Source organism: Equus asinus, chromosome 16 (assembly GCF_041296235.1).
Source record: "Equus asinus isolate D_3611 breed Donkey chromosome 16, EquAss-T2T_v2, whole genome shotgun sequence".
NCBI classification, from domain to species: Eukaryota; Metazoa; Chordata; class Mammalia; order Perissodactyla; family Equidae; genus Equus; species Equus asinus.
The window spans coordinates 2,994,640-3,004,839 of NC_091805.1; the positions used below are offsets into that span (position 1 = coordinate 2,994,640).

The 10,200-nt window shown below is 47.6% G+C and overlaps 1 long non-coding RNA gene across 1 annotated transcript; it reads left to right on the forward strand.

Moving 5' to 3' along the window:
* Positions 1-217: 217 nt before the first annotated feature.
* On the forward strand, positions 218-8,700 carry LOC139040356 (uncharacterized). The gene is made up of 3 exons (XR_011494741.1): positions 218-293; positions 8,096-8,285; positions 8,558-8,700. It is a non-coding gene; the product is annotated as an uncharacterized lncRNA (long non-coding RNA).
* Positions 8,701-10,200: the final 1,500 nt, after the last annotated feature.

The following is a 10,200-nucleotide window of genomic DNA, read 5'->3' on the forward strand; positions in this document are numbered from 1 at the left end:
GGGATTATCTTCTCCCCGACCTTTATAATGGCCTTTTTATGGATACCACAAGCTCTAGAAAGGGAAGGAAAGCTGGGACATGAGTCACAACTTCCCTAAAGGGCAAATAAAGGACTCCTTATCAGGCTGGCAGGGCTCGCCTGCACGCGGAACATGACGTGGGACCGAGTCGGGCAGGGAATGCCAGGGATATTTTTATAAACAACTCCAGAGATATCAACAATGTGGGGCTGGTGCAGAGATGCCCATATTTGCAGATGATATTTCACGAACAAGGGTGCCTGCGAATGAGAGTGAGTGCCAACAAGCCCAAGGAGGGAGAAGGAGGCAGAGGCAGACGGTTAAAAAACAAGTCAGTGTTTCAGGCTTGGGGAGACCCAGAGGCCAGGGCTGACATCTCTGACTCAGCCAGCCTGGCGCAGGGCAGCGGGGGGAGGGGGGGGGGGTCTGTGTATCTGTGCACCCAGTTATGCGAAGGGGGATAGGGTGCCCAGTGCCAGCAGCTCTGCCCAGACTGAAGGGACCACAGGCATGAGAGCCCTGATGGAGAGGAGATGGGCATCCCCTTAACGAACCAGATCAGTGGAGCCCTCGGGGAAGGCGGACCCCTCTCTCCCACCTGAGCCTCAAATCTGTCTGGAGAATCCAGCCATCTTTCTAGACTCCTGAGATGATGAGGAGGATGCCTTTCCTCAACCACCCAACTCTAGAGAGGACCATGTTGAGCTGCTCATGATAAAGTAACTCATTTCAAAGCAATAGCTGTGGTGTCCTGGAAAGAGGCCAGGCTTTGGCGTCGGTGGGTTCTGATCCCCCCAGTTACCTCTTAATAGCTTTGTGGCCTTGGGCAATCTATTCAGCCTCTCTGGATCTCAATTCCATTTCTAGAGAACAGTCATTCTATTTTGCAGGTTAGTGAGGATTTAATGAGATTGTGCATGAAAAGAGCTGAGCCCACTGCTTAGAAGGCAGTAGGTGCTTACTCTGTGGTCTGGGGCCAGGCTTACTCCTTCCGTCATCACGGTGGAGCCCTGGGCCGGCCTAGGGCATTGCTCCTCCAGTGCCCATGCCGACCGGCCTGCCCTGGCCCATGTGCGCCTGCTGATGGCTCCAGTTGACCTGCCAGAGGTTCCAGCTGCTCCCAGGCGATGGTCCAATCTCAGGCCCAGCGTGCTCACACTTCTCTGATTCTTGGAAAGGACAGGTAGGCAGGATACTGTCAGGCAAGGGAGCAAGGCTGGGACCCTCTGCCAGACTTCACATGAAGAACCACGTCCTGCCTCATGAGCAAAGGCAGGAGTGGCTGGGCTGCCCAGGCCCACATGTCTCCATCTGAGCATGCCCAATTACTGTCCGGTTCTACAGAGGCAATCTTCTAAAACACGGTGGCTTGACCTCAAGAAGGGCTAGAGTCAGGCACTTCTCCACTGCGATTTACGTGAGCTGAGCTGGTGAGAGCGGGAGCCTGTTTGTGGGCCAGCAGGGGGCGCTCTGCATTCTGCGGTGAGGTTGGGATGGTGCTGACGGGGATCTCGAGAGCACTTTGCGCATGTGCATCTCCAGGCTAGTGTTTATTACTGGGGGAGTTGGGGGCGTCTCTGGGTCACCGTTCCCAGAACCTCCAGGGATGCTTATGCACGCTAAATTTTGGGAAGCGCATCCTTCCTCCTTGACCCCGTCTCCCACCCCTCTCCACTCTCACTGCTCCAGCCACCCTGGTGATCCTACTTAAACACTCCAAGCATCGCCACTGAGCCTTGTTCTCGCCCTTTCTCCTGCATGGGACCCTCCTCCCCCACCTCCTTCAGGACTCACCTGACCAGAGGCCTCTTACTGACCACCCTTTAGAAAGTGGCACTCACCCCATCACCCCCATTTCCTTCCCAGGACGACTTTTCTTCTTAGAACTTAGCATCAGACCTATTACGTACGTTTCCTTTATCATCTGTCTGCCTCCCACTGGAATGCAGGCTCCACAAAGACAAGATTTCATTTTGTTCACTGCTGTCTTCTTGGGACAGCCAGGACCCCAGTGGACCTTTAATAAATACTCGATGGATAGACACTGGGCTTCACCTTCAATCTGGTCCGTTGTCAATACAGCGAGCTGGGTAGAATATCATTAGTCACGTTACACAGATGAGGAAACTGACTTCAGAGAGGTTGAGTGACTCGCTTAGGGTCACCAGCTAGTTAGAGGCAAAGTCAGAACCAGAACCCAGGTCTCAATCTGATGCACGTGCTGACAACCTTAACTCTCCAGCCCATTTCCCAGGGGAGAGCGTGCTGCCTGGCCTTACAGACCACCCCCACCTGGAGCACCGACTCGCTTTAAGCTGATGGATTTTGCTCATGGACTTGTCAGAAATTGGAATCTAGAGTAATAGGCCGAGACTAGAGTTTTTTAGTGAAAACCACTTTTCAGTTCACCCAGCCTCTGCTCTGAACTCTGTTTATTCCAGGTCTAATGCAGAAAATACACACACTAAAAAACAAATTAGAAATAAACGATAAGTGAGTTAGAAACTGCCCAGGGCTGTCAGGGACTTATGCGCCATGCTCTGTGGGTTTTGAGTAAATATTTGCTTTGCAAGCCAAGGAGCAACAGGCATTCACCGAGGCCGTCTTCGCCAGAAGGGCACATGTGCTACTGCTGGGACCTGGCACAGTCTCCCTGGGGAGGTGTGTGCAAAGGCCTGCGCACTGTGGCATCCGGAAAAGGCACCGGCAGACCTGGGCTCTTGTTTGAGCTCTGCCCTCTCTTGTTGGGTAAATTGAGGCCACTTACTGCCGTCTCTGAACCCTCTTGCCTTTAGCAGCATCCTATGACTTCAAGAGAGAATATCAATAGTTTTCTGACCGGCAAAGGACTCAGATGACTCAGAGAGAGACAGAGAGACAGAGAGAGGGAGGGTCATGGGTACTTTAGTTGTCTCTTTCTTCTGTCTTTCCCACAGAGTCAACTCTGCTGTCTTCATTTTTTCCCCAACTCTTTTTCCAAGAGCTTCTAACCAGTGCCAGAAGCTTCGAGGGCTGTTGGTCTGTTCTCCAGCAAGAGCTAGTACCAGTGCCCAGGACCATCTGGGCTGGTGGAGTCAGTGGCTGGCTACGTGGGGTGATGGGATGAGGCCTGAGTGGCTCCTCCGTCTAAAAACATTAATCATCAAATCCCACAATGGGAAAGACGTTCATTGAACACATTCATCCAGCGACTATTTATTGGTCTTCTGCCCCAGGGAAACACTAGGAACCAAGCTCAGTCCCCATCCTCATGAAGCTTAAGGTCTGGTGATGGAGAGATGGGGAAGGAATCAGGTACGTTCCATCTCCCACGACACAGCTACAGGGAGCTACATCCTTAGGAGGGCTAACTGACTCAGTCCTCAGTCTGGAGGGGGAAGATTCTGGCAGAAAGTTCCAAAGTAGACGACATCTAAATCAAGATGCAAAATTGGGGAGAATAGGAGTTATTCAGGCAAAGGTGAGGCTGAGGATGTGAATATGTGTAAGTACAGAGGCCAGTGGGGATGGGGTAGGTCTTGCCAAGAGCCTCGTGAGCGTCTTGAAAGGGTTTGGAGCTTGTGCCCAGGGCAGCGGGGGTTTCTGGAGCTGGGGAGCTGGCGTTTTGGAGAGACCACTCCCTCTGTGGTGTGGAGCTGCCCCTGGAGGGAGGTGAGGCGGAGGGCGGGGACAGGGTGGCTGGAGAAGAGGTATATAGTGCAGAAGGATCTTTGACTCCCAGAGCAGGTCCAGGCTTTGGAACTTCTAGAACAAGTTTGGCTCCTGTCCTTTCTCGGATCTCTGTTGTTCCTTTTTTTCATGCGCCAGAGCATTCTCAAATTTGATGTCAATAAATTCTGAGGCTTTTGTCACATTAGAACAATGGGATCCAACGCTTTTGAGCACGCGAACCTTTTGTGAACATGAAAGACCTCACCCCCACATCACAGTCTTGTCCTTTTGGTCTCTGTCAATTGAGGAAATGCTAAAGAACAGAGGCTCCAGGAGACGTAAGCACGCTTGAAAATTAGGCCTCCGTCTACGTGGGGGCCAGCATTCAACCCGTCCATTGACATGGCTGTTGTAACACATGGATCCCCAGCCATCTGAAAGGAGTCTGCGTGCCCCCAAGGGACCGGGAACCGCTGCCCTGGCACATGTGTGTTAAGAAGTCGCATAGACATCTGTCCCCAGAGGGGGGTGCGTGGCTGCCTCCTTCGTAAACCGTGGGGAACGTCAACTCAGCTGGTTCTAATTGCACAGGGCACGCCATATTGTTGCCCGATGTAATGTCAATTTTTATTTATTTGTGTTTGTGAAAAGCAGGGCTGATTAGACCACTTAAAACTACACAGGCTCGTTAGAACCAGGCTGGCGTTAGTGATTTCAGCTGCCTCCCTAAGGCACTGGCGCTCCCAGCTCGCGGCCTCCCTCCGAGAATGTAAACTTGGGCCTCGTGCTATCATGATTTCTAGTTCATCCTGACTCTTATAAACTGCCATATCAAAAGCAGCCGCTGAAGCCTTTTTTTTTTTTTTTCAATTTCATTTTGAGGCTTGGAAAATCACAAAATAAAAATAGCCCTGAGAGTGGAAAGTTTGGGAGAGTTTGTTTAGCTTTCTTTGAAATGCACTTTGTGGAAGAATCAGTAAGTCATCAGATCCCTCTTTGTGGAGCGCTTTCCAGTCCGCGTAATTTTTTCACATCCCCTTTCTCCTGTTTGATCCTCGCGGAGCCCCCGTGAGGTGTGGGTTATTACTGTCCTCATTTTGCAAATGTGACAGAAGCTCCAGGAGATTGAAAGATGGGCCTGGGCCAAGACTACACGACCGGGGAAGGGCAGGCTCAGTCCCGGCAGATCCTCACCCAATGCTGCCCTCCTGTCTCTCCTAGAGGCCCCTCACCCGGCCCCTGCTCCTGCCTCTTCCTTCCTCAGGGCCGTTCTCCTGGAGGGGAGGAGTCCAGGCCTGTCCTGACAAGCACAAGCTCCATACTGGTCACCCGGGAGGTCCCTTCCTATCCTGGGACCTAACGCTCAGTGGAATATTTACTCACAGACCTGGCTGAGTCCCCTCACAGACTGCCAGCTCCAGGGGGCTGGGCCTTTGACCTTCGTCCTGTCTGTGTCCTTAGGGCCCAGAATAGTGTCTAGTTCATGGTAGATACTGTGGAAACGGTTTCCAAATTGAAACATCGTTGAATAGGAAAGTCTTTTATCATCCTTCTCTTTTATTCCGTTTCTGGCCTGATTTGTGAATTGGCCTTTAGAAGACTGATTAGAGCCTTGAGGTTATTACTTGGCTCATCATTTCCCAGGCTGTTTTGAGGACTATTCTGAGATACGTCAGTAGATATTCCAGAAGACTTCAAAGTTCCACGGTCATATAAGTTTGGGAAATACTGATTCAATAAGTTCAACAGATTTTTTTAATTGCAAATTTTCTCAAAGCATCGATTCTCTTCCAGGTCTGGTTCCCTTCAAGATCTCCCTCCCCATCTGTGTGAGTTTCAGGCATACTTCTCCATTCTCACGATTGTTTAATGAGTAACTTTTAAACACACACATCTGCGCTCATACACAGAACTGTTTTCCCGATTGGTCCATAGTTTCCAGGGCTGCTTCTCTCATGGAGTCATCCATTCTCAGCAAAGGGAGGGGAGTGTGTGTTCCTCTCCTTTATAATCTTCTCTGCATCCCACCCATTGTCGGGACATAGACCTCCCGATGGCTGAAAAACCCCATTTACTCTAGTTCCTTCTCTTTAGCCTAAAAAGTGCTACTGCCTTTTTCATTTAAAGAAATCTTTCCTTGACCACGTCACTTCCTTGAGCTGTGGCTCTCCTTCTCTTTGACTTGAAACTTTTGTGAACAATTGCTCTCATCCAAGGTCACAGCGCCTTGCAGAGGGCAGTCAGCATTCAGTGAGTCTGAATGCATAGGGATCTCGTCGGCCTCCTCCCCTCGATTCAGCATTACTCTGCAGGTCCGTCCAAGCTCCAGATCTCCAGCTGGGATTAGCCGAGAACCGTGCTGTCAGTGTTCACAGCCTAACTTCTCCCTCTGTTCAATTCTGTTCCTTCACGTCCTTCAAGGTGTCAATTCTGAGAGTATTTCCTAGCAAGCACCACAAATGCTAATGTCCGTCCCAGAGTTTGCTTCCCGGGAAATGCCAGTGTAGCAGTTGGCTCCTGGCATGTCCAAGAGTGAAGATGTTAATATGCAATTTTTGAGCTCGCTGCTGGCAATAAGAATACCATCTCTGGTGGTAGGTGGAACACAGACGGCTTCTGGCACAAGGTAGCAGTGTAACTGATAAAATTTTCACACGGTGAACTGGGAAGATATGCAAGTGTATTTCTGTGCAGTGGTGGGTTGGGAGTTTGGGTAATATGGAGGAAAGAAGCTATAAAGAGAAAGGAGTTGGATGGGTGTGGTTGGGAGCAAATGATGCTTTGGAGAAAGATAATGAAAGGCTGAGGGTAAATATTCAGCAGCATGTACAAGATTCTTACCTCCTGAAGTCTGGAACAGAAAGAGCTGAGGATCAGGCCCAGGATTTAATCATAACAGTAGCTGAGCTTCTAAACCCGGGCAGAGTTACTCCACCAAGATTGAGCCCTGACTGGGAAAGGATGCGACCTTGAGATACGGCAGGAGTATATCTGGGTTGATGCACTTGAAAATCGTGGGTCCCCAGATCACCCTGAATCTTCTGAGCCTGCAGAGCAGCCCACTCTCCCTGTTAAAGGCCTGTGCTCCCACTTGCTTGAAGACAATGCAGAGGCCTCTGCCTTGCAAGATAACATGACACCCCTATTTGCCACCCTCTTGGCCACTAGACAAAAAATTGGATTAAGTCACAATATAACCCAGCCAGGGAAGTGCTGAGCCAGGTGAAGGAAGAAAGCAACTATCTCCCAGAGCAGCTGCAGAACCGAGCAGCGGGGCCAACAGAAGCTGGGAGAGTGTGTGTGGAACAGGTGTGAGAGGGCTCGGTCAAGGCGGGGCCAGACCACGAAACTGGATGAGGGAAGGTTTATAGGTATCGTAGCACTCCCCCTGACTGGGACCCTGGGAGACAGTGCTAACACACATCCAGGATGATTCTCAAAAGGCTGGAGAAGGCTATAACCCACAGTAAGTGATGTTGAAATACCATGGTTCCTACAGAAGATGTTGGAAGGAGAGATCAAATGGCTCAGAGAATGTGCAAACTAGGATGAATAAACTATGTAAAGCTAGGAAATCCACCAGAGGCTGTATCGTGCAGGTGGGCCCAGAAGACACTCCACTTGCCAGAGCAAGAAGGAATGCACTGACAGGAGCAAGGCCAGTGTCAGCGTGGAGCTCAGTGGTGGCTGTTCTTTGTAGGCCAGAGCTTATTCTAAGAGAGCTGGGCTCCTAATAACAATAGAGATGATATGATCCCAAAAATAGAGGCCAGGTTTCAGCGTTTATCTCTCAGAATCAAAGTAGTTGCCATTAAGCAACAGAGATGGTGTGGTGTCCCCAGTAGACTGAATACATGGATCTGGAAATCAAGAGGTTTATGTAGGAGCAGCCCCCTTACCATCATTCCCAATTACCCACTTGGGAAATTGTGCTTAATCCCACAACTCTGGGCTCCACGGGGTTAGAGGTCTTAGCTTACAGCGGGGGAAATGCTTCCAGAAAGAATTCCATTCAATTTTAAACTATATCTTGCTCTCTGGTCCCTTGGGCTCCTGGCAGGGGCAATTGATCCTGATTATCAGGAAGAGGTAGAGTCGATGTTACATGATTGGGACAGGGAAGAATATGTTTGGCACCCAGGTGATTCATTTGACGGTTTCTTGGTATTTCTTTAGCCAGTTTTGATGGTAAATAGATAAGTGCAGCAGCCAATGCCTGAGAAGGGCAGGGTGACCCCAGGTCAGATCCCTCAGAGATGAGTCTGGGTCACCCCTCCAGGTAAGCCGTGTAAACCTGCAGAGGCACTAGCTGAGGAGGAGGGGTCTGGACGGCAGAGGAAGGAGATGCCGAGTGTCTGCTTTGTCCTTGAGACCAGGTGTAGCAGTCAAGTAGCAGTTTATTCCTTTGTCTTCCTATTTTTAGATTTCTCCAGAAAAAGATGTCCACCAGAATCCTGAAAGATCTACTTCCAGGACATATTCCAACAAGTGGATCTGAGCAGCATGAAAGATGGACTGTGGTGGATGCTGTGGTATACCAGCCAAGTTCTGTCCCTACCCATCAGGGACAAAGCACTCATCCTCCAGCTACAAGAGAGCTGGCCATTGACAAGGTACAGCTGAGTCTACTCCCTGAGTTTGCCTTCTGTTGAAGACAGTTGTCTTGCCCAATGTCACACACCGTTCTTGAGGGCAGCCTCAGTCCAGTGAGTCATTGCTATGGGGTTATAAAGGCTCAGCCCCATCACCCCAATTTGGGACAATGCTTCAGGGCCATCCAAGCACCAGAGTTCCCCATGCGGTGGGCTGATGCTGCCATTTTTGTGACTGCATTACAACCCAACTTCACCTTGTTTCCAATCCTATTCCTTTACTTACTCCACAGACCTTGACCCTGAGAGCTCTTCCCAGTAAGCTTTCTGCATGATGATCTTTTACTCAGAGTCTGTTTTCCAGTCGACAAGGCATACAACAGAAAGCAATCCTCAGATCCGAAACAACAATAAATTCCAAGCTGGATATCTATCTATCTATCTATCTATCTATCTATCTGTCTGTCTGTCTGTCTTTCTATCTACATATATGCAAACACAAACAATGGCAAACTTCAGAAAATCAAAAAAGATACTTGGAGGTGGGGAGAAATAGAAGATAAGTCAGAAACAAAAGATAAGACTTTTCCCAAAAGATCAGCAAAGTGTCTGATGGCTCACTTCTCTAGAGAAAATACTGAAGCCAGAAAATGGTGAAGTGACATCTTCAAAGTGCTGAAATAAAATAACCTAGAATCCCATACCCAGGAAAACTATCAGTAAAGAATAAAATACAGAAATTATCAGAAAAATGAAAACTGAGAAAATTTTCATAAAAACAAAATTTGAGAAAATCTAAGAGCAGACACTTGTTAAGGAAAATTTTAAAGAATGTACTTCAGGCAGACTGGCTGGGATGTGGAAGGAGATATGGTTAGTAAAGATTTTGGTAATTTGTAGATAAAACTAAGAACACATTTAATTTCTAAAATAATGATAATGTCTAATGTCTGTTTGGAGAGCCTAGAACTAAAATATGGACAAAAATAGTTTATAAGTTTGGAAGATTGGGTGATCGTATTTAAGTCATTCTAAGGTCATATTTTTTGAGAAAAAGATAAAGATACTACTTAGATTTTGTTAAGAATTGGCAGAGAGCATTTAATTGCCAAACAAGTAGAAGGAGAAGTCTGATGGGTAAGAGAAAAAATGCAGTCAATCCAAAGAAGGTCAGAAGGGTGGGTGTGAAATAGTAAAGGCAGCATGAACAGAAAAGACAAGGAGAAATAAGAGAGTAGAAATATATTCAAATCAATCAGCAATCCAAATAAACATAAATGGATTAAACTTTCCTGCTAAAACACAAAGACCCTCTCAGATTATATAAAAACAAAATTTAACTACGTATTTTCTATAAAAGACAAGACTACAACATATGAACACAGAAAGTTTTAAAGTCAAAGGCTAGAAAAAAATATACCAGGAAACTGTTAACCAAAAGAAAGTAGATATAGTCAAATCAACACAAACCAAAATAGACTTTGAGGAAAAAAGGTTTAAAAGAGATAAAGAGAATCACTTAGCATCATGCTAAGAGGTCCAACTTACTAGGAAGATAAAAACTGAAAACTTATATTCACCTAACAGTGTGGCTTTAAAATACATAAACCCTTGCTAGATCTACAAAGAGTTATTATTACCAAATCATTCACTATTTTAGTATGGGTTTCTCGGTTATGGATAGATCAAGCAGAAGACAACATAGGTAAGGGTATCTGAAATTTGATCAGCTTAATTAACAAGTTTTTAGGACAGCGCCTTGCTTACCATCGTCCCCCCACCCCACATTCTCGTCTTCACTCCACATACACTCCCATCTCTCTGGTTCCTGATTCTTTGATTTGCTCATCTCAGAGAAGCTCTTGATTTGTATTCTGTGCCTCAGTTTATTATTTGCCTCTGGTTTGAGGCTCTACTCATACCCTCAATTTGGCTT